This window comes from Coturnix japonica, chromosome 18 (genome assembly GCF_001577835.2).
Source record: "Coturnix japonica isolate 7356 chromosome 18, Coturnix japonica 2.1, whole genome shotgun sequence".
NCBI classification, from domain to species: Eukaryota; Metazoa; Chordata; class Aves; order Galliformes; family Phasianidae; genus Coturnix; species Coturnix japonica.
Genome location: NC_029533.1, coordinates 5,480,068 through 5,503,534, shown reverse-complemented (window position 1 = coordinate 5,503,534; position 23,467 = coordinate 5,480,068). Strand labels below are relative to the sequence as shown.

The 23,467-nt window shown below is 49.9% G+C and overlaps 1 long non-coding RNA gene across 20 annotated transcripts in view; it reads right to left on the bottom strand.

Annotated features, from left to right (window-relative positions):
• The window catches only part of LOC107322215, a 148,058-nt gene that overhangs the window by 90,056 nt on the left and 34,535 nt on the right, over nucleotides 1-23,467 (bottom strand). The gene's annotated exons all lie outside the window — the stretch shown is intronic.

Here is a 23,467-nt window from a genome sequence, read left to right as displayed (position 1 = left end):
AGCTGGAGTTCTCAATGCATTTGATCAAAACAGTTTCAGCAAACATGAAAGCAAACTGTTCTGCAAGTGAGCTATTCCCTCAGCTCTTACTTAATGGCCAAGACGTAGTAACAGCCTATAAAAAATTCCTAGCTCCATTTCTTTGCAGGAAGCAATTGAGTGGTTTCTGCTCAGCATCCACTGCCTGGGGAAATAACAGCAGAGAGCTACGCTCAGAGACAGAGCTCTGCAGGTCATCCTCTGTGTCCACCCCATCCCTCTGTGGGGCAGCCCTCCTGCATCTCAAAACCAGGAGCCCCACCTCGAGCCATCCACCCCACCGTGACCCATTGAGATGATGGATGTCACCGCAGGGCAGTGTTAGCACTGGCTGCACACTGAGCACCTGTGGCATCTGTCAGTCCTCAAGAAGACACCGTTAACCACAGCTTCAAATTTCCTGAAACTGGAGATAATTGTTGGTTTTGGCTGGGCTCCGCAATGTGCCCATTGCGCCAGGCTCAAGGGCTCATTGGAAGTGCATGATTTAATAGGAGACAAGAAACCCTGACTCTAGCAAAACCCCAGGCTGGAAGGAGGCATCAATATACTTCAACAAACAGCATTATTGCTTTTTAATATCCCTTCTGAACCACCTCTGCTTCAAACGCCTGCTCCCATCACACCAAAGCACTGGGTAAGATGCAATAAAAGCAAAGGCACTTCTACAAAGCCATGCACCTAATTCTCTGTGCACAGCCCTGCTGGGCTTCCTGCAGCTATTGCCCACCAAGGAAGAGCAAGCTTTGCAAACCAGCACGCATCTGGGACAACACAAGCCCTGCAGCTTTGTCACCACCAAGTACCAGCTTGCAAAATGCCTCTATACAACCTCCCAGGCAGAGCACAGGTACCCAAAGTATGGGGACTAGGTGATTTAAGGGTAGGATTGCTGGTTATGCCTTTTTTATATATAACACAACCCAAGGGCTCTAACAACCACGCAGTTGTTCCACCAGGGATATACAGAGCAGTAAATAAGATGCAAATGCAGACTATTGATACACTCAGAGCTGCAATGCAGCACACATCTCAGCTTCCAGGAGCTGGCTCTGCTTTGAGCAGGGTTGGGGAAAAGCACTGCTCAGGACTTTAAATTTCCCATTCCCTATTTCCCAGGCAGCATGGCTGTGTTAGCAGGCTGTAGAGCTGGGACCCCACAGTCCACCGTGAGCTTGGGTGAGATGAGCACATTTCCTAGAGGACAACAGGTCAGTGCCACAATGCAGAGACCCTTTTGGGACTCCCTCTATATTCACCCTTTCTCCAGCTTGCTCTTCAGCAAAGCAGTGATCCAAAGCCTCCTTCCTCTTCATCCCTGACCAAGCAGAGCAGCCTTCAGATGTACTTTCATTACATGCCTCATCCAAAGAAAATATTTAGATTGTGCATTGCCTGGACAGGTTGCATGCACCTCAGCAATGTCTGCTGGGATCTCTGATAGCAGCAAAAGCACATCCCAAACCCCAAATGGAGCTGGGGACACCTTGGAAACTACATTGGGCAGCCCTAGAGCGTGAAGGAGTTAAATCAACCTCATTGCTGAGGGATTTCATTGTAATCTGTACACATGTCATGGGGATCAGGGCTGTGGGTGGTAGTGCTAGTCTGTGGCAGTTGTTCAGGCCCATGGCTCAGCACCTGACCTGCTCAGAAAGCCCTCTTATCCGAGCAGTTTTCAAATTTAATTAAGAGGGACCTCTGACGGGCTTAATTCCAACGCTGTGCCAACCCAAAAGCTCTTTCAGGAGTTTTGCACAAAGGGAGGAGGGAACAGTGTCACCACATACGGACACCGAAAAGAGCTTTGGATGGTTTCATCTAAACCACCAAACTGCAAAGAAACAAGGGAGGGAGGGGGGAGAAAAAAAAAGTGAAGGTGATGCTGAGAGCAAAGGGTCAGATTCTTTTCTGCAGAGGTAATGGTGGAACCAAGCGGAAATACAGGTTAATAAAAAACGGGCTTTGCTGGTTAAAGTTTGCTAGCATCAGAGCACTGAGTGCCTACAGCCCCCAGGAGCAAGGGGAAGCTGCTGGGAACACAGAGCTTGGGCAGGACCCTCAGTGAGGAAATGGCAGCTGTCCCCATTTGGCCGCACCACAATCCTAAAGGATGGAAAAAACTCCGCCATCACAGCCATTGGGACTCCCTGACACCCTGAGGATCCACAGTGCAGAGCTGAGCCCAGTCCATGCTGTGTCCCCAGTTCTGCTACCAAAAGGGACATTGTGTTCAGTGAAAGTCATCCGCCTTGCTGCCGTGCCAGAAGACCAAAGAGATACAGACTTCACAGCTCTGCTAGCCCTGCAACCATCAACTGCTCTCATCTTTCCATCAAAACCTCACATCACTGCCAGTCTTGATCTTGCTTTTCAGTGAGTTGGGTGGAAGTTACATCATTAACTGCTAACACAATTACCTGGATGGTGGGAGCTCTACGCCCCAACTTGAAAACTGCAGCCTTCGTTTGAGGCTGGAATTGAAAGGTTTGGGTTCCCCTCCACCTTTCAGTTTTGGCTACTAGGCAAACTCACTGAGAGCAGGAAATCAGGAATAGAAACAGTCTCAGTGTCAATACTTCACTGAGTCTGTTTACCATAGGCTATTTGCACTAGATAGTCATTCAGAAGTGTCTCACCTCTGCTCTTCAAGAGCCAAATTATGTCATCGAAGTGGCATCCAGAGCAGGAGCCAGTATGAGCCAACATAACCTGCGCCCAGCAGGAAATCACTCACAAGCACCAACAACCCCAACAAATAAAACTTGTTTCTCTCTGCTGCTGCCCATCACCAGCACAGGGGCACAATCAGAGGACCACATCCCACTGCCCACTAAACATCCTGCCCATCTATAAGGGCATTTTCTCTGCAATGTGCAGAACTAGAGAGCATCGTGCTGCAGCTCCTTGGGTACCATTACCTTCCTGCACCACTCAAGGCATCCCTGCATCCTGAGATGCACAGCAGTGAGCAGAGACAAAACACATCCCAGGCAGCAGCAGCCCAAGCCTGCCCCATGGCCACCTAAACCACAGCAATTAGCATTTATTCCCATGGGAGGTGGCCACAGGCGCAAGGAACGCAAGAGGCCATGGCAAGTCCCACACCCACGCAGGGCACCCGTGGTGCTCCTGCATTCCTGCACCCCGGGAGCTGCTCCAGCACTGCGCTCCCAGCAGTGAGCCCAGCCTTGTACTATGAGATTTGTACACTGGGGACAGACAAGGGGGAGCAGGACAGAGCATAACTGCCCTGCACTCACCCACCTGTGAGCAGCATGCACCAACACCAACAGGGCCCTGCAGGATATGCCAGCCTCTCCCACCACACCAACCCCACTGAGTCAGGGACCACTCGCACTCACCCATATCCAAACATCTACAGGATCTGTGGGGCCAGGGAAATGCTGCCGCGCTGAAGGGGATTTGGCTGGTGACAGCTCATGGAATGAGCTCCCTTATTCCATCCTAATACCCCCAGGATGCAGCACAGGCAGGGGGGGAACCCACGCATGGCATGGGACCCCCAGGAGCTGAGGACAATTCAGATGTTGGCACTGCCTCCAGCTCCTTTCAGCTCTTGGTAGCATGCCCCAAAATGCATCCACAGGGACCACAGGGACAGGCCAACCTGATCTGCCTTTGGCAGTCCTCAAAAAGAAGCAGTTCACCATTTCATCTCACTATTTAAAACAAAAAAAAAAGCAAAATAAAAGTGAAGCAAGAGGGGGGCATATCACACGATTAAATATCCATGGCAGCTGAGAGAAAGAGGAGGACAGGAACACAGGAACTCAGGGGAAAAAAAAGAAATATCTGCTTTTTATTATTAAACTATTATCTCAAATTTCTAATAAGCAGGTTGAAGTTTAAATTACAAGATCTCTAACAAAGTCAGGATCCAAACAGTTCAGGAGCCCTCCGATAACAATCGCCTTCCCCCGGATCGGTTTCAAGTCATTTCTGTGCACAGACAAAGCTCCTATTCAGAGCAGGGGAGAGGGACCTCAGGGTTTTATTACCCACGTGTTGTGGCCCTGAAGACACAGCGGCAGGGATGGATGGAAGCAGGTCCTGCTCCCTGCGGGGCACCTGGGGCAGCACAGGATGGGATGAGACAGGACACAGCAGGTCCAGCCCTGGGAGATGCAACTCGAGACCCTGCTAAATGCAACCTTGCAGCATCCCCTGGATTTAGAAGGCAGGAGGGAAGCACGAGGAGCCCTCTGCTCACAGCCACAGGGTGCTGCCAGCTCCCAGAGTGAGCTGCAGAAACAAGCTCCAGTCCCCATAGTGTCGGTTGCAGTTGGATACCTGGAGATAGTGCTAGAGCCAAGCGATGTGCCACAGCTTGTTAGAGGCTGGATCCAACCTCAAGGCATAGCTTTTACTGGTAACCTTGCAGAAAGGATATACCTAAACCTCCAATAAATTTAAGCAGAGCTTTATTTAAAGGGAAGAAACATCTGATACTTGTTTGGGAAGTTGAAACCAGGGTAGGAACAAGCCAGGTAACAAGCAGAGAGCTCATGGACCAAATAGCAGCGCTGTTTCAAGAACCACAACTCACTCCTCCCACAAAACACTGGGTCCAGCATCCTTGATGCCAACTCCAAGAGTATCCTGAACTGGAAAAGCCAGTGCTTGCTGAATACCTTTGGGGCAGGAGTTTGCAGGTGGGAAGGAGAAGCTGCAGATTGTTCTGATTTCTTCCATTTCCCATAACTGCCTCCTCTGAGGTCTATGTGTGTTGCTTATTGAGAGATACAGGGCACTCTTCAAAGTTATATTACCCCAAATCCCACTTTCATACATGGGAGCGAATATGCCAAATCCATTTTCTTATCACACACCCACCAGCACAGGAATCTCCGCTGCCTGATGCCAGAGAGTGATGAGATGCAGAAAAACAAGAGAGGTGATGATGGAATACAGCAACCTGAGGCACAGCCCCCAAAGCTATGCCTTCCTCCCCATCATAGGGTAACAAAGCTGTCGGAGACCACAGTATCACTGATCATTGTGTAAAAAACTCAGCATCAGTGCCCTAAATAAGCACTCAAAACCATCCCAAGGAGAAAAACCCACCAAGATATGGTGCCCACAGGAGCTCCCAGCACTGCAGCTGACAGTTCTGCCCCACGCAGCCAGGCCTCTCCATCCCTGCCCTGCCAGTAACCCATATATCACTCTGAAAAACTTCCCCTGTGCTTTGCCAGCCCAGCCTCCGAGATTTCTCTAATGAATTCAGGAGAAAATTAATTATGGCAGGATTTTCAGAAGCACGGCACCTAATGATCGACTCCCTCTGCTCTAAACCAGATAATCTCAGGCTCCTATTTGTGCTGCCAAGCCCCACTCCTTCTACCTCCCCCTTCCCACCCCAACACAATGCCACCATCTAAATTAGGCAGGGAAAGAGTCGCTTGGCAGAAACGAATCCCAGCACTAAGGTCAGGCCCTGAAAAACAACAAAACTGCCTAAAGAAATCCCAGCGTTAATCCCATCATGCTTCCGCCAAAGATTCCCCTTTTCAAGTGTTTTCTTCCTGGTAAACAAAGTTCTCTCCATTGGGCTGTGAATTTCAGGACACGGTTGCTTAGTAATAGCGGGCTGGAAACCAGGAGCTTCGCTCTCCTCCATCGCCTTCCTCAGCCCTCAGAGGACAACACTGAGTTTATTAGAAATAATTAAATGACTATCGAAAGCCAAAGGCAGGGCAGAGCTCATTTACATCATAGCAACTCCTACTCTGAGTGGATTTCTGCACCCAGCAATTCAGGTTCACTTGCAGCAGAGATGCTCTGTGCACACTTTCAGCCCCGACACCAAGCAAACCTCATTCCATCACACATCCACCTCTCACATCAGCTCTGAGCAAACCCCCAGCAAAGCTCTCCAAAGCTTCTGATGCTGAGGACCACCAGAGAAGCCCTACACTCCTAGGACACCACTCTGGGCCCTCTCCCCACCTCCAAGAGCAGTGCCATGGTGACATCCCCATGCTGCCCCTGCTTCCACACCTTCTGGTTTCCCCGGGCACACTTGATGCTTCCCTTGAAAGCTGCACGTTTTGAACCATGCCATGGAACAGCAACTCTACCCCTTCCCATACAGGGGTCCCTCCCAGCACCTACCACCACCCAAACACTGCAGAAGTTCTCAGTCATCTCCCAACATTCCTGAGCATTCTCTGTACTCCTTACAAGAAAGCCATGGGGCAGTGGAGAGGGGCTTACCAAGGGCACTGCATCATGGTACACAACCATCAGGGACAGCGTGGGTTTGCACAAGCCTTGCTTTCCCAGTAGCATAAACAGGGAGCAAAAAAAGTCTTTTTGTATGCCCTGCTTGAATGCCAGGGAGCTCAGAGCCCAAGAGGACACAGCCAAGAACTCCCTGTGTGCCACAGGCTCCCAGCAGCACCCGCAGGGAGAGCACCAGAGCTGCATCTCAAACAACCACTGGCAGCCTTTTCCTAGGCAAACAATCCTCCTCAGCTCAGCCTTAAAGGGGTCAGGAGCCTTTCAGTACATGGTCTGGCACAGTCTCAGCCCCCTAAGCCCAGATCCCACTGACTTGAATAGGAGCAAGGCGCCTAAGTCCATCTGGCCCTGACTTCACAGCATCACCCGAGACACACAGTCTGGGCAGCGCTTGTACTGCCTGCAGCCCTCCTGGAGAACACACAGATGCTTCTACTCATCCCCAAGCCCTGCACAGGGGCTGTGACCATGCCAGCACTGCAAGTGATGTGTCCCCAAGCCATGGCAGACACTAGCTTGTGGCTGGCAGAGGGACCGGGGCTGTTTGGGGCATCTCCCTCCTCCCAGCCTGCTGCTGGAGGTTTGCTCCAGCTCCTCACTAATTATACCAGTCTCACTCAGCCGTTATATAATAGGTGAAAAATGCATTTGCCTGGGTGTCAGAAGAGGGGACTGCCAAGAGCCAGGGCTCGGAACAAGGAAAGCTGTGCCCTCCAACTGCCTGCAAAGGGTCATACCCCACCAGCAGCAAAGGTGCCATTCCTCCATCTGTTGGAGAACAGGTGGCTGCCTCACAGTACATACAGGGTTCTAGAAGATCAAAGCAATCTTCCACTTATTTCAGCCTCTTAAAACTCTAAGTAACATTTGACCATGTGTTACTTTGCCCAGGGTTCAGAAACATCTTTCACTCCAGAGCCAAGTGGTGCTCAGCTGCTTTGCAAAGGTGTTGGAAGCATCCTCAGTGCTGACCACCACAGCAGTGCAATGGGGAACTGGGGCAGAACTGCTGCAACACAAACAAGATTGAGCTGAGCAGGGCTTTAACATGCTCTTATGGTGAAGCTGAAGGAACAAGGCTGGATAGGATAAAGGATAAGTATCTTAGATTACACTAGGGAAAAACATTTCTCCTTTGGTTAAGAGGTCAGTGCCAGGGGTGTCCCATAGGATCACAGTCCTGCCTGGTACACATGGGTGCATTCTCTCTTTGCACCTACACGCTGGGTTCCCTAAAATCAACCTCCTGAGGGATGCTTCAAAACCAAGAATCAAACAGGGAATGCAGAGCATGGAGACACAGCACAGCAGGGTGGAGAGATAAAACCCCACTTATACATCCCTCCCCTGGCCACGGCAGTGCCGGGTTGCCTGCGTCATCCTCCAACCAGCAGCACCCACAAGGCTGAAGTCTATTTTCTGTTTGTTTTCCCAATTTCTCAACAGTAAACTAAGCCAACTGGAAAGAAAAGAGGCAAAAAACAGAGGGGAGGAGAAAAGGGGGCAGGGGGTGGCAATTAACTCTTTGCAGTCAGACTGACCATCTTCATGAGATGCTAATCCTGCCAAGGCAAGGGCAAAGTTGAACTCGGGGGCAAAGGGCTTTGCAGTGTGGCTGTTGGGGGTGACTGCAGGATGAGATCCTTGGATGCTGCTTTGGAGAGGCTGAGTGCTTTATCTCCCTTCACAAAGTGCACATTTCTATCCACTGTGCCCCTGAAACCTCTACTTCTTCTCTCCAGCTCCTCAGTGTGCATTATTCTCAAGGCTAATGAAAAATTTTCAACTCAGGCAACAAGCTGCACTCGGTTCGTTTAACAAAAGACAGCAGCTTCCTAAAGGCAGCAATCTGACCCAAAGCATCAGATCTGAGTTTCAGCATCCAGGCAAGCATCCCATCCTGCACCGAGCATCCACACGCAAGGCTTTATTTTATCTGAAAAAGCAAACTTGTTTCCAAGTGCTCCCATTCCAGCACACACATCACCCAGCGCTGTACAAGCACAAGTGCGGGTGGGTCACATCTCCATAGCAATGCCAGAACCCAGCAAGGAAGAAAACCAAGGGATGGGCAGTGAAAAAAGCCATGACATCACCATGGGGGCAGCCAATGGGCAGCAGTAGAGGTGATGTCATGGCCTCACCCCCAGGCCCACAGCAGGGACCGCACTGTGACCCTGCACCCTGAGCAACCCCACGGGTGTGACAACATCATGCCTGGGGGCCATGCTCTGGGAGCAGCGCATTGTGTTGTGTGGACTCAATGAAGTAGCGGGGGGGAACTGCCACGAGTGTGGTATCTGCCTGCTGCAAGGGCCAGCAGCTCAGGGAAGCTCCCCAGAAGCTTTGCCATTAAGTCTCCAAAACACTGCAGTCACATCCCATCGGCAGATGTTTGCTTCAAGTGAGCATCATCAGGTTGACATTTGCTAGGGTTAACACTGAGCTGATAGTTGTATTTGAGACTTTTACCCCGAGTTTGGAGCATTTCTGGTCAGCTCAGCAGATGAGAACTCCATGCAGGTGGACAGTGGTCACACACTGCACTGAGATCATCGCTTTGTGACAGCATCAGCAAGGAAAGTCTCAGTGACACAGTGACAGCAGCCACAATGCAGGGGCTGCACTAGGCTCTGACTTACTGCTAGTGAAATCACTGCAGGGAAAACAGAGCCACAGAGGAAAGGAGGGGGGACAGGGACTGCACTGACAGTCAGCATGGTTGGCAGCACCAGGAGCACACAGAATTAACACAAGAGAAGCACAAAGGTCCAAACTGAGCAGCTCAGACACATCTGAGTGCAGGCAGTGTCCCCTCTCTGGTCCCCCGCCTGGCATGGGAACCTCGTGACTCAACGGGTGACTCACCCCTCTCACCCTGCGCCAGGGATGAGGCACTGTGTGCACTCAAGATTAACCCAAGCTCCCCAGAAGCAGCGTGTGTGTGCACTTAGTGTCCCCTACAATGAGCTCAGGACCCTGCTGCAACCCCCCAGCCCAGGAGCAGCTTCCCCCCCCCCCCCCAAGCAGCAGCCCTGGCACAGTGCATATGGCAGCTGGGTACACTGAGTCACAGCTCACCTGCTCAAACACCCGGGCACGTCACTCCCCAGAGGCACTGTTGCCAAAACGGAGGCTCAGCCACTCCCAAGAGACGGGAGGAAAACTTGGCTGGGGACAGAGGATGGGGCACAAGGACTTCACTGCTGGCATCAGCCCCAGGGATGGAGTGATGGGACCTGCAGCAGCCCATGTCTTGATGGTGAGGAGTGAGCAGATAGAGGAAATGTTCTTCATTTTCCTATCTGCATTTTCCTGAGATCTACAACTTCCAAGCTAGAAGTAACAATGGATCAGGAAGCACCAGGTGCCCAGCACTAATCCCAAATGAAGCATGCATTGCTGGCAGCAACCAGAATTGGAACTTGGGAACCCAAAGCGAGATCCACAGGTCTTGTCTAGTGTATCTCACCTGCTGCTCCTTCACATGTAGTTTTGCCAGTTACTCATTTAGCAGGAGGAAGACTGAGCTCATTAATGAGCTAGATTACCAAGAGCCGACACTACCAAGATGACACTGATACATCGGCTGCTCAGCAGCCCCATACCAAAAGATTAGCCACAAAACACAAAGTATCACTGCAGACTTCAGGATAATCCAATAGAACCTGGTTCAGTGACAAGAACAGATGTGAACACCTCAATAGCAGAATTGATACAACCTCCAGTTTTCTTATCTGCTAGACAAGGTTTGCCATGAGCAGCCAATGGATGCACCATTTGCAAGAAGAAAGCTCTGCAATCCATTGCATTTGCACAGAAATCCTGCACCGCTCCAGAGCACACTGACAGCAATCCCAGGTACTGCCTGGAAGTGCAGCCCCACTGTTTGCTGTCCACACAGCAGCTGACAGTTACAACAACCATGCACCCACTGGGCATCATGCTGGATGCCAGCACCTCCCCGGGCTCTCCTTCCACTATCATTCAGAAAAGCAGGGGAGGAAGAAGAGCTGTGAGCCATCCTCGGGCTGTTCCTGCCCAACAGGTTTGCTCTCCAGTCTCACGTTGTTACTGTTCCCATGCAACCCCCCTGTAGGCATATTGGGGCACGTCCGGAAACGATTACAATCAGTTACAATAACGCTGGAGCAGCCCCAGAGCTCAGCCAATGCCAAAAAACACCCTGTTCCTTCGTTTATGAATGAGTAAACCCTTATGCTTTCTATAAATGTCAAGATAAATTACCTGTGGGCATTCCCCTCTCAGCACAAACAGCCACTCCAGCACTGCAGCTTTTTAATGGAGACATCACCCAAACTGCTTTTCCTTGCACAGGTGGGGGGGGAATAGAGGAGGGGGCAATGATTGTGCCCAGAGCTTTAACTTTCCCAGTGCCACCTGCAAGGCAAAAAGCCTTCAGAGGGTTTTTCCAAGTTTAGGAGCAAAAAAAAAATGCAGATTCTCAACCTTCCTGGAGGAAGGGGGGTGAGAAAAGCAGACCAGAGAGCAGCAAAAGCTGAGTGCTTCAGGGGAGAACACAGCCCATCGCTTGCTCACTGCAAGCACAGAGAGCACTCTCTGGGTAGAAACCCAAAAGCACTGCAAAGGGGCTCAGCAGCCCCCAGTCAGCCCTTAGCTCATCCCCACTGGAACAACAGCCAAGGGAATGTCTCATCCTATGCTGTCACTCCCCACTCTGCCATCCTTCCCCCCCCCTCCCTGTGTTTTCCAAAACACACCTGGACCAGAAGCAGCTCCCTTCAATACATATGATTCACCTGCTTTCAGCATTGATAAGGGATGTCTAAAAATATATGGGGAGATAATTATCTGTGAGACACAGTTGCTGGCCTTCCTGGCATAGCAAAGCATAACCCAAAAAGCCTGGAAATGATCAAATGTGCATTCAATGACACATACCTACATTTTTTATTTAGGACCAGGGTAGGGAAACAAAGGTGGATGCTAAAGTGCTCTCACACTGGGATCTGCCAGCAACAGGCCACTCATAGCCAACAGCACCAATGCATCTCAAAGCCACACACTCTTGGCTGGAGGTGAGAGAAAGAGCTCAGAAGCATTTCTGGAGCACAGAGATCCCTTAGGCTTCGTGACACAGTCTCTGCCACAGTAGCACCTCCATGGGAGCAGCACTTTACAGTGACATCAGTTCTGCAGCAGTGATGGTGATCACCGCTTGCATCGCAGCCCCAGGGTCTGCACTCTGCCGTGCAGTTGAGGAGCTCACTGCAGTATGCAAGTGCAGCATGACACCTGCATAGCACCACGCACAGCTGCATCCCCACCAAGAGCAACAGCTGGGGGAAGGGACCTGGGAAAAACACCACCAAACCCTTTGCTGGCTTCCTTCAGGCCCTGACTTGTCAGACAGGCTCGCTGTGGTGCTGCTGCTTATCCAAACATCTTCATCTCTTTCATAAATTCAATCCCTCCTTATCAGCCATCAGGAGGAAATGCAGGAGCTTTAGCAACTGAAGTGCAGGGAAGAGTGCAGCTTTGATTAACCCACTTACTCCCTGGAGGTCACTGGCAGTTCAATCACTGTGGATTCACATGTTCTCAATCACGTACTGGGAAATTGGGCTGGAGCTGAAAGTTTTCTTTGCATTCAGGAGAAAGCAGAAGCAAGGAAGGGGGGGGTTCTGCAAATATTAATTTCAGTTCTCCATTGCCAGTTCCCATGACTAATACAGGGCTGTCAGAAACTAGCAGCTCTGCTTAAAGCTTCAGCCTCCAGAACCGTGGCAGTAAACAATCTCAGCTTCATGGTTTGTGTTTTGGAAATGACAGTTCTGTTGCAACAGCCTGCCAGGAAGATTTGTTTCTGGGTGACCGGAGTGCACCTCCAAAGACTAATGCTTCGAGGCAAATCAACAAGTCCAAGAGATCTCCTTGAAAAGAAATTGCATTGCTTCTATATGCTCATTGCTTATATATGAAAGCACAGGGAGTTGGAGTGCTCCGGGAGCTGTTTGCTCCTGCAGCTGAGCAAGCACCCAATGTGGCAGCAGTGATGTTTGCAAAGGGTGCGTTTCAGTGGCGAGCTCACAAAGGTTGTGCTTCCTATGGCACAGCCAGCACCCACTGCCTGCTCACAGCAGCCATGTGCCAGCCAAGGTCTCCCAGTTCCATTTGCAACACAGCAATGATTGGCATGTTGGCAGTTCACCTAAATTAATAGAGTGCTTCTCTCTTTATTCCAGGCCAGCTGCAGAGCAGGTGGATCCCCCATCCCTCCCATGCTCAGCACTCAGAAATCCACTTTGCATAGAATCATAGAATGGTTTGAGCTTGCTGAAGCTTTAGATCCTCTCTGGCAAGAAAAGAAAAAGGGGAAGGCTCTTGAAGGATTTCCTACTGGTTTCCAGATACTCCACCACAACACCACTGAGCCCAAAGGTTCTGATCTGCTCTAGAACAACTGGACTGAAGAAGGTTAGAAAAAACACCCAGCAGCCTAAAAGCTGCCCCAAAATGCAAATTCTCTGTGCCCAGCAGGAAGCCCAGCATCTTGTATGCACAGAAAGAGCAGCTCAGCTCACCAGCCAGCACTCCCCACTTCAACCCAAACTCTTGCCAGCACAGAGCATTGAGAAAAGCAGCTGGGGAGGGAAGGGATCCCACTCCCAAGTTGCCCAAGGGCACCAACACTAGGAATAGCTGAGCCCTCTGCCAGGCTGGCCAGGCTTGTTAGTAAACTGCTTCTGGGTGGAAACACAGCTGGGAGGTGAACAGGGAACCAGGCTGCTCACTTCTACAAAGGGCTCTAATAGGCCACGGAAAGCTTTGTGTGGGGAACAGGGAGCAAACATCACCTGAGGCAGCTCAATCTGTACAAGAGGAGGATACCTCAGAACAGCAGAGTTGGGCTGGATTAGATGGCCAGATAGGTTTTCTCCTAGATTTAATCTCTTTAATTCATTGTCATTCCCATAATAACGTTCTGTGTTTTTAATTAAGTAAACCACAATAACATTTCAAGGAGACAGCCGAACAAAGGGTTGGCTTGCTCTCAGCAGTGCTGACATGTGGCATCCACCTCCCCACCAGGTGCTGATGCTAGAGAAACATCTCTGCAGATCTAGCAGGGGACTCCTCCAAGAGGCTTCTCCTCACTGCCCACATCCCCCAGCTTGCTCTGATGCACCCTTTGGAAGCCTGAGTGTGACCCTAAAGGGCTGTCAGCATTGCTTGGCATTAGTGAGCTGAATTTCAAGACACGCTGCCACATACCCACTGCAAAAGGACCCCAGAAACCTGACAGACAACAGTCTCAACCATGGGACTCAGCAAACACCCATACTCAGCCTAGCAAGTCCAATAGGCACCATATAACACCTGTACCCCAGCCCATCACACTCCTGCTACCTCTTCCCAAAAAGCCAGCCAGCCATTGCACTCCTCATCCCAAACCCCTACATCAGAAGGGCATCAGGTTTCCAAAATCCCCATTTGTCTTTAAAAAAAAAAGGAGGCTGGGGGGACATCCAGAAACATTTCTTCATTCCTCAGGAATGATTAATTATCTGCCTTGGTGGAGTGTAAAATACCTCACTAGTGCTGTAGGCTGGGCTGAGTTATTGAGTGAGAGTGCTCTGAAAGCTTCCCCCACCCCAGCACTGCCCAGCAAGTGTTGTGAGCTGAAATTCAAGTGCAGGCTGCCAGTAGGTAAAAGGCACAGCATGCTGCTGCAGGGAAAGAGCTGGGAACTTGTGCTGTAGCAAGGGGCCAGATCATTAAAATCAAAGCAGTTTTTGATAGTCTGCAATTGAAGCAGACAGTGGCTGTGTCAGCAGAGGCTGCATTGGTCCCATGTGCATCTCTCCAGGCACCAGCACAGAGCAGTACCAACCCATGCCCAGTGATGCTCCCGCAGCAGCCGCCAGCCAAAGAGCAGATATTTCTCAGCCTTCAGCACTGAGCTGGAGGTGATGGGTAAGGCTGGTGCCCCTCAGGAGGGCATACTGTAAAAGTTGTTTCGAAGCAGAAATGTAAAACTCCAGCAGCATGAGAAAAATCAGCCTCCCTTTGAGTCCCAGTGCTTCCTCCATCACTTTACAAATGACACGCGTCTCAACCAGTCAAAAAGATAAAATACCATTTCCTTCCTTGAAATCATGCCTACAACCCCTACATGTGCTGCCCACCCCCCATGCCCCACCATTTCTCCAAATGCTGCTGCAGAATATGCACAAATAGGCAGTTCGTTTCCTTTTCTGTTCAGCAGAAAGGCTCCAAACCTCCTGACTGCACAGAAAACAAAGCATCTCCTCTATAATCTAAAAAACCCAGAAGTTAAACAAAAAGAGCCTCAAAATATATTATTGGGTTATATGGTTTTTTCCCTTCAAAACCACATGGTTTGCAGTGCTCAGTTTGTGATTTCCATGTCCTTGCACCTGGCAGTGCTCCCACAGCAGTTCTATAAAGACCTCAAAAGCTGCTCAGAAAACCCCTCTTTCATCACATGTCCCCAGGCTGTCCCCAACACAGTGACACAGTTCAGCTTTGGAAGTCACAGCCAGCTCATGGCAGGCTCACAGAGAAGCACAGGCAGCAGAGGAGCCAGAGTGAAAGAGATGGAGATTTCACAGCAGTGAAGAAGAATACGGGTTTTCCCAGCAGGTGTAAGAGAAAATTCCAAGGTACATCACAGCAAGAAGCCAAATGCACCTGCAGGGCACTTGCAGCTGTCATGTGCAATTTGCTGTTTCCTCCCAAGTGCATCCTGGCCAGCAAACAGGACAGCAGCATATTGCATCCTTCAGGGATGCTCTTGCAATGCTCAGCTCTCAGCAGTCACTGCTGTGCCATCCCTACAGACCCCCATCTTCACAACAGCATCACTGGAAGCACACAATACGTGGGTAACACCAGGAAGTTCTCACTCCTTGAAAGATGAGCTCAGACAGGAGGGATTTAAACCAATTCTTTTCCTACACATAACTCACTTCAGCAAGCTACTTTAACAGTCACTACATAAAGTGGCTGTTCTAAGTCTTCAGGATAAACCTTTAAGGACCAAAGCATGCACTGGAAACAAAGAACTCTGGTGCCCAAGCAAACCACAGCCCTGCAAGAAGGCTTTGCCCCTGCCAGCACCATATGGGCCAAAGCAGATTCAGGGCTCCAGAGCTGTCAAACCATCACCTTTCACCAGATCCTTCTGCAGGATTTATAGTCCCCTCCCACGCACTTCTGCCCTTATCCAAAATCCTCTTGCCAGCCTCTTACTTTTTGCAGGCTCTGGCCCTTGCCTCTCCTCCGCCTCCAACCGGGTGTGTCCTCCCCATCCACTGTGCCAAAGCCTCAGACAGGGTGGGAGGTGACATTTCCGCCCTGCTCCCAGCCCCAGGAGGCTCAGGAGGGGAGGAGGGGTGGGAATTTGGTGGGAGAGCATCACAGACAGAGGTCCATTAACTCCTGATATCCTGAGAGACACCACTGTGGAGGGCATCCCTGTGCACCAGCATCACCAGCACACAGCACATCCTGACACCCCAGCAGGAGGGAAAGAACAGAGCTCTTCATGTCTGGATAGGGCCAGGATGGAGTTCACCAGCCATGTAACCATCATGTCACTGTATGGTGCTGAGATGTGAGATCTTTAATTCTCTCCACCAGCCCAGAACATTCTGCATTACGAGTAGAGCTGGGACCACGCACTGCACATCACTATAGACCACACCAGGTGACCTCATCCCAATTCTGTCCCCTTTTTTCCCCCCTTGAAACCACCTGAAGACAGCTACACAGAGCAGGACAGGAGATCTGCAGCTACATTTGCTGTCAGCTCTTCACATCCATGTAAGTACCTCAACTTCTTGTTATATCCCTCAAAGTTTCTCCTACAGCCTCTGGATCCTGATGGAAAATCTGCTCTCTCCTTCATGCTGAGAAATCTCCACCTCTATCACTCTGGTCCCTCTCTATGTGTTCTCCCTGCTCATGGGGTTCTTGATCCCCAGAGGTTCCTTCCAACCACTATGACACTGTGATGCAGGAGAGAGGAGACAGCTCACAAGGCACACATTCAGACCAGGGAACCTCCAATGAAATCCCTCCTTGCCAGGACGTCGCCACCTCTAGAGCATCAATAAATGATTGCAGAGCTCTCCATCTCCATCCCAGCCCTGAGGCAGCCCACACCTGCCTCTGCCCTAAGCCATCATGTGCAGCAGATGCTCATGCCAGCAGCAGTCACTGCACCACCTCCTTGCTTCAAATCAGATTAAACCCACCAAGCCACCGGGGTCATGCAGGTTGCAGCGTTAATTAAATCAGATTTACTCCCCTCACCGCTTTCTCCCCTTTCCATTAGGAATTCTAATGACTGTAGAAAGCCAGGCAGGGGGAAGGGCTACAAGCATCACACGGGACTGCTGACAGGAGGGAAATCAGGAAATGCAATGCTTAATTCTCTATTTCTGGTAATCCTTCACAGGAGCTCTGAACACCAGGCTGGGTGCAGGGCTCGTGGCACCGCTCACCCAGCATGGCAGGAAGCAGCCAAGCCAGGGAAATGCATTGAGTTTGTTGCCAGCCCTGGGGGCTTCGCTTTGGGATAACACTATTGAAGGAAACTGCCAAGCAAAAGCAGGGTCCCCATCTGCACACTCCATCCTCTTACTCCTGCCACTCCACTGGCAGAATTCCCATCCCTGCACAGCTCTACAACCCAGCAGTACATTGCACTTTTCAAGCCTCCATGGCCAATTCACACCCAGCTCAAATTGCTCAAGACCAAAGGCAATTACAGGTTTGGTTTTGTTGTTTTCTGATGGCGGGTGAGATGGCTCACGTTCCAGAAACCACCAGTGCTGCTTTTCCAAAGCAAATGTTGGTACAGGGCAGGAGAGCTGGAGCAGCAGACCCAGCTCACAAGGACACACGCGCTGCTGGCAGAGCACAGCACAGCTCCAGGCTGCACCCTGTAACATCACTCCACTGCTTTGCAGGAGCAGAAGCCCCAAAAGCAAGCATTTAATGGCATTGCCACATGGCCATAAAAGATGGGTTTCTTTTCCTTTCCTGAGCTAAGACAAACACCTCCAGGACCTCAGCAATCCATGGCCCTTCTGCCTAATTTATCTCCAGTAGATCCCTAGACTTGCTGTTACTACAAATGCCCAAACACGGATGGAGTAGAGTCAATATCTCATGCAAGAGAAGACAACACATTGCCTTGATCCATCCCATAACCTTACAGATGGAACGGAAAACACCAGTCCTGCTGAGAACCAAGGGTCAAGGACGACTCCTTCCCACTGCTTCTCACCAACAAAGCTATACTAGCAAAGCCCAAAGAACCTTGAGGGGTGTCTGGGTGACACATCTCCAGGTCCTTTGGTACTGATGGCACAGTAACATCACTGCCAGCCTGCAGGTTGTGATCTCTCCCCAGCCCCAACTCAAGCTCCTCCAGGTGGGCAACAAAGCTATCGCTGGAGACCAAAATGCAGAGGGAAGTCAGGAGAAAAAGAAGCACGTTCTGAATTGCAGGGCTTGCCTGCAGAGGTAGCAGTGGGAATTATGCTATCAACATTTAAATACCCATTTGGCTGTACTTTTAGCCTGAAATAATGATGTAGCAAAGATGGGAAGATATGGTTGGTTTTCCCATTGTTCTGTGAGCACGGGAACCCAAACACAACACAAACCAGTCATCACCACCACAACCACAGGAGCAATTCCCCCCTCACATTCCTCTGCACATTTCCACACCGCAGCACACACCCACATCCCCAGGAGAGGGAAGCCAGCCTCCCAATTACAGCAATTAACATGATATATATTAATAAATGAGTCTAGTCTTCCCAACGGTGTAACCTGCAGGGGCTTGTTGGGAGGCCTGAGCCCTTTTCAGACTGCCAGCATTTGGGAATGAGGCTGTGGGAGCTCCAAGAAGAACCCAGCACACCTCCTGCTCAGTGCAGGGCAATGGGATGGGACCAGTGTCTTCACCTGCCCCAGAGCATCACCTCCTGCAAAGCCTTGAATGAGCAAGATAGAGAACTAGAAACTTGCTTGCCCACAGGTAGATGCTCTCAGGGTTCATGCCTACATCTTGTCCTCATGTTCTTCTAACTCACTGACCATCAGGCTGCACATAGCTCCATTTCTGCCTCCTCCTGGGATCACTGCCCCTTCCACTCCAGCTGTTGCCTTCTCTTCCCACAGTCCAAGGAGGTTGGTATGGCTTTTTATGTTTACTGGTGGTGTTTTTAAGGCACAGAGCAGAAGAAGGTTTATAAAGAAGCTGCCTACTCCAAGCCACGCCCTTCCAAATTCTTCAGCCTGTTTTTCTTGACCAGTCAAGAAAACATGCAATGAGCAAAATAAGGAGAGGACATAGTGGTTTACCCCTGCATCCAAGACAAGCTATGCCACTTATCACACAAGCCACCTCCTCCCACTGCTGCCTGCATAGGGATGGGGTGACTTCACCTTCCCCCAAGCACAAGCACGCAGTCACACCACAGCTCCAGAGGCAGCTTCTTGGCCCATCACTGATCTTGCAAACCTCCACCCTACCATGGGGAATGAGTTTTTAAGAGTATCTGGAACTCATCCCAAAGGAGGTTTGTTACCCACAGCATCCCTGCAGCCAGGATCACCCCATCTGATCCCCACAGATCACCCTGCCCCATCTCCTCCCCAGTTCAGCTGGCTTTCCATCCCCTAGTGCTCCCCACAGCACAGACAATAATATTGCTTTTTATATGGAAAACAGTAAAATGGAATCACACCTTAAAAAAAAGGGGGGTATTTCCACCTCGCTGCCTACAGCCAGGCTGTGCCTTTCCCTTCCCCTCCCCACCAGACTCCGCTATCAAGCCTCTAAGCCTGTTTAATTGAAAAAATGTGATTTAGGCTAATTGACAGCAGATGAGTTACACTGCTAGAAAGCAAAGGAGCATTTGATCAATTTGATTTATGGCAGCAAAGAACTGACCTTCCCAGGTCTTTGCATCCCACTTCCAGCCCTGCTGCCAAAGCAGTTCAGCTGGCAAAAAAAAAAGTAATTAGTGTTTAATTTCTTAACAATTTTTTTTTACCTTCCTTTTAATTGCTCTACATAAAACTGTCCTAGAATTTTACAGCCTCCCAAGCTACATCCTAGTCCAGCTCTCTTTGCTGGTTTTAATTAGGGTGAGAGACGGCTGGCACATTAATTTAAAGAGGAGGGGGAGGACACCAGACCACGCTCCAGGAAGGTTTGGCCATTACAATACCCAGCTGGTATCCACCAGCACTGCACAAGGAGCAGGGCCCCCCAGGAGCAGCCTGCATGACCTGAAGGCCACCATGCCCTTCTGTGACAGGAAGGTTTGACTTCTGTTCACTAGAAGCAAGCAGAGGGAGGTATTTCCTGCAGGAGAATTTCCTCTCCTTGAAGGCAACTGAAACATGAAGGTTTAGAGGGGAAAACTAGCTTAGCTTTAAGCGTTTGCTCCCAAGCAGCTTTGGGGCTAATCAGCATTCCTACAGGATTGGGGTTGGCAGCACCCTGATGTTGCTGCTCCTCCCATGGACTTAACAGGATGCAATGCATGTGCTGAATGCCCACATGAACCCTGCAGAATGTGCTCCCAAAGCATCCCCCAAAGCTGGGGAGGTGAGTGGGAACAGAGCATTCGTCCCATACTCAGCCCTTTAGGGTGACTCCAACCCAGGCAGGGAGCAGCCCATTTCCCAGCCCATACCACTTTCTGATTTGATAAAGCTATGATTATGGGTTTGAGGAAAGTCACAAGAAGACTGGAGGGGAGAGGTTTGCTTGAGGGGCAGCTGGAACATGAGCCTGGCCCTAGCAGCACAGTATCACCATTGCCCTCAGGGAGGGCTTCCCCAAGCAAGTTTCTGTGCAGAAGATAGGAAATAGGCAAGAAGCCTAAGCAAGAAGGGGAAGAGCTGAGGGAAGAACTGAGAAATATCTCTCTCTCCCATTACATCAGATATTTGCCTCCATTTTCCCATATTGGCCCTTCTTAGAGAATCTCAAGATGCCTGGAATGGATTTTTCTAGGGGAAAACAAAGGATTAGGCCCTTGATGAACAGACAGCAAGCTTGGATTTGCTCAGCTGTGTTGTCTGAAGAACAAAAAACAAAAACCAGCTATTTCTTTCCTGGGTTCAGCCTTCTCCACACACTAAATCTCTTGGCAGCATCACACCAACACGATAGCTGAGGCATGCAACCCCAGCCCTTTTTATCTGTATGGACATCAGTCAAGTCCAGGAGCCCAGAGCACCATGCAACAGCCAGGAGTGGTTCAACATCACATACCTCTCCTCAGTGCTTTCTAGCATAGAGGTGAGCTCAGCTCCTGCAAAGGTCCAACACAGCTGGAGAGCAGGTCAGTGATTAAAATTAAGGAACACCTGCAGAGAGCCTTTGAAAACAGCCAGGACAGCTGGGAAGTCATCAAGAGGATAAAATACTCCCCAAGTGCTCAGCCTTGCTACCATAAGAATCAAACCAATAAAACTCTACACAACAAAAATAAATGCATCTTGCAAAGACCAAAGGTGCTCCTCCACAGAAAGAGCTTGTAAGTATGGCTTGTTTCAGGCTGCTTTGGTAATCAGAAGTAATACTCATTAATCATAACCATTACTACAACACAACCGCAGGGAGCTCTGTAAGCCTCAGGTCTATCCAGAGCTGAGTGAGCATACAGCAATCTGTCCTCAGGTACTTTTACATTACCCCACAGTTCTCCCAGCTACTTATGAAAAACCAAAGAGCTTTAAAACACAAAACAAGGAAGAAAGAAAAGACCCTTCTTCACCCTTCCAATGGGTGACAAAGTACCATACGCTACTCACTGTTTCTTCACACTAGTAAAGATAAAGCCAACACTTTCAAGCTCTTGCACAACAGCAGCCAAAGCACAAGGCCCAACACCAGTTGTCCAGACACAACAACTTCTCCTCTCAAGAGAGGAAGAGAAAATGCCAGCACAGAGATACCAATACCCTATGCTCACCTGCAAATCCCACCTTCCAGGTGGCTGCAGATCAAGTCTAAGTCCAACCTGCATCCCATAGTGGAGCTCACCAACAGTCTATCTCCCAGCTGCAACAAGGAACTAAATCTAACCACATCCTCCTCCCTCTTACAGAAGAGAAAAACTGCAAAATTTGGTATTTTATAAGAATAAAAGGATCAACCAACTCACCAGACAGCAGAACACAGCAAGCAGCTCCTTCTCCCCAACAAACTCCACAAAGAACTGAACCACTCCCCTCTCTCCCCTATTTAAAGAACTACCCCCACCAGGCACCAACGAGATGCACCTGAGCACAGCAAGAGTTTCAAGGGGAGAAGTGCCCCAGTCCTCCCCAGCTGTGCAGGCTGACGAAGAGCACCTGTGCCTCTTTGAAGAGGTGGATTGTGCTGTCCTGACATCTTGCCTGAGCAATCTCTAAAGGGTTTTCATTGTGCTTGTTTTGCTCTTGCCTGCTCTTGATCAGACAAACAGTGGTGTGAGAGAAATGGATGCTGAAGAGCATAGAGGAAAAAGGTCCCAAATAATGGATTGGGGAAATGGGAGAAATTCTCCCCTGACACCAAATGAGTTGATGGAATGATTCTCCTTTCATAGGCTTTGGATCTGCCTATTCAAGCCTTGTTTTCTGATAGAGATGTAACATTCATGCCCCCCCAAACCACGTCCCACAGTGCCTGGAGAAGGAAGCAGTAATTTGGCACCAGTGTGGCTCCAAAGTCCAGGCAAGGCCATGTAAGTGCCTATTTCCATGGAGGACCTGAGCCAAAGGGAGACAGAAATACTGCAGAAGAAATGCCTTGAGCCCAAGTGGCAGAGCACAGAGCATGTCCTTATCGGCACCCATGGGCGCCAGGCTGCACCACACAAAAGGCTCAAGGCAGCCCTGGGGCTGAGCCAGCTCGTCTTAATATTTGCCTTTGGTAAAGCAAACTAATAAATCCCCTTGGGTTTATCCATGCTTCCAGTTTGTATTTATTAGCAAGAATGACAGGCAAGTTTTCCTCCTGGTTCCACAGGTAAATAGCAATACATCTCCCACGCCCTTCCCCTTTTAACGGCCTGGCTCTCTGTTTGCTCACCGTCTCTAAACAAGCTGGGATTACACAACTGACCGACACTGAAGTCAAACAGCCTTTGAAGTCAATATTAGTTGTGAACTCAGAAGGGTCTGTGCCTGGTAGCTGCCATCCATTCTCAGAGTAGGGCGGGAGGAAGGCAGCACCCATTCAATCTTGGGTTAATGGGGGCAGCTTTGGAAGGGAAGAGCTGTAAGAAAGGATCCCAAAAGCAGATGTTCTCCAGCAGCAGTGCCAATGGTTTGCATCCTACTGCAGAGAAATGTGGACACGTGTTGGCCATACCGTGGTGCAGCTCTTCTTGGCCAAGGAAGAGCAGCGTCCTTATTGTGCCATCAGATTTGGCTCATGGATGGGAATGCTGTGATTTGCCCAAGCACCCGCTCACTGCTCTACAAGGCATGGCTCCACTCCACCAGGAGGAGAAAAGAACATCAGTCCCACCTCAAACATGAGCAGTGGCAAAGGGCTGAGCATCACCTTGGTTTCTTCCTCCAAGGACAGTTAATGAATGACAATGGATTTGACATCACCATTTACCTATTGTCACCAAACACCAAGCAATGTCCACGCATTTCTGGCCTTTGCAGTTCTACCATAGTTCTCCCAAGGGCAGAACATGGTTCTTACAACACTCAAGAAATGGTTTCAAAGGAAAGGGCCCAGGACTCCATGTTTCTGACCAAGGTCCCGCTGTCCCAGCGGAGCACAGCAGTCACACCACCAGCTCAATATCGAGAGCACAAGTCACTCACCACAGCTGAATACCCAACACATTCATGCACGTGCCTTAGGCTACAGTGCTTTTCAGATGAAAGGACATCTTTTGGTGTTTGTTTTTTTTTTTGTAATTGACATAACTCATAAAAAAAAAATAATAATAAAAATCAAAGGACATTTCCTTTACATAAATAACCTATTTTTTTTATGTTACGTTTCCACACAGCACCTTCCAGTGCTTCAGCTCTACAGGGTGGGAGGGGACACACAGTCCATGGACATGAAACAACATGATTTAAGGGGAATTAATCTGCATCTCAGACA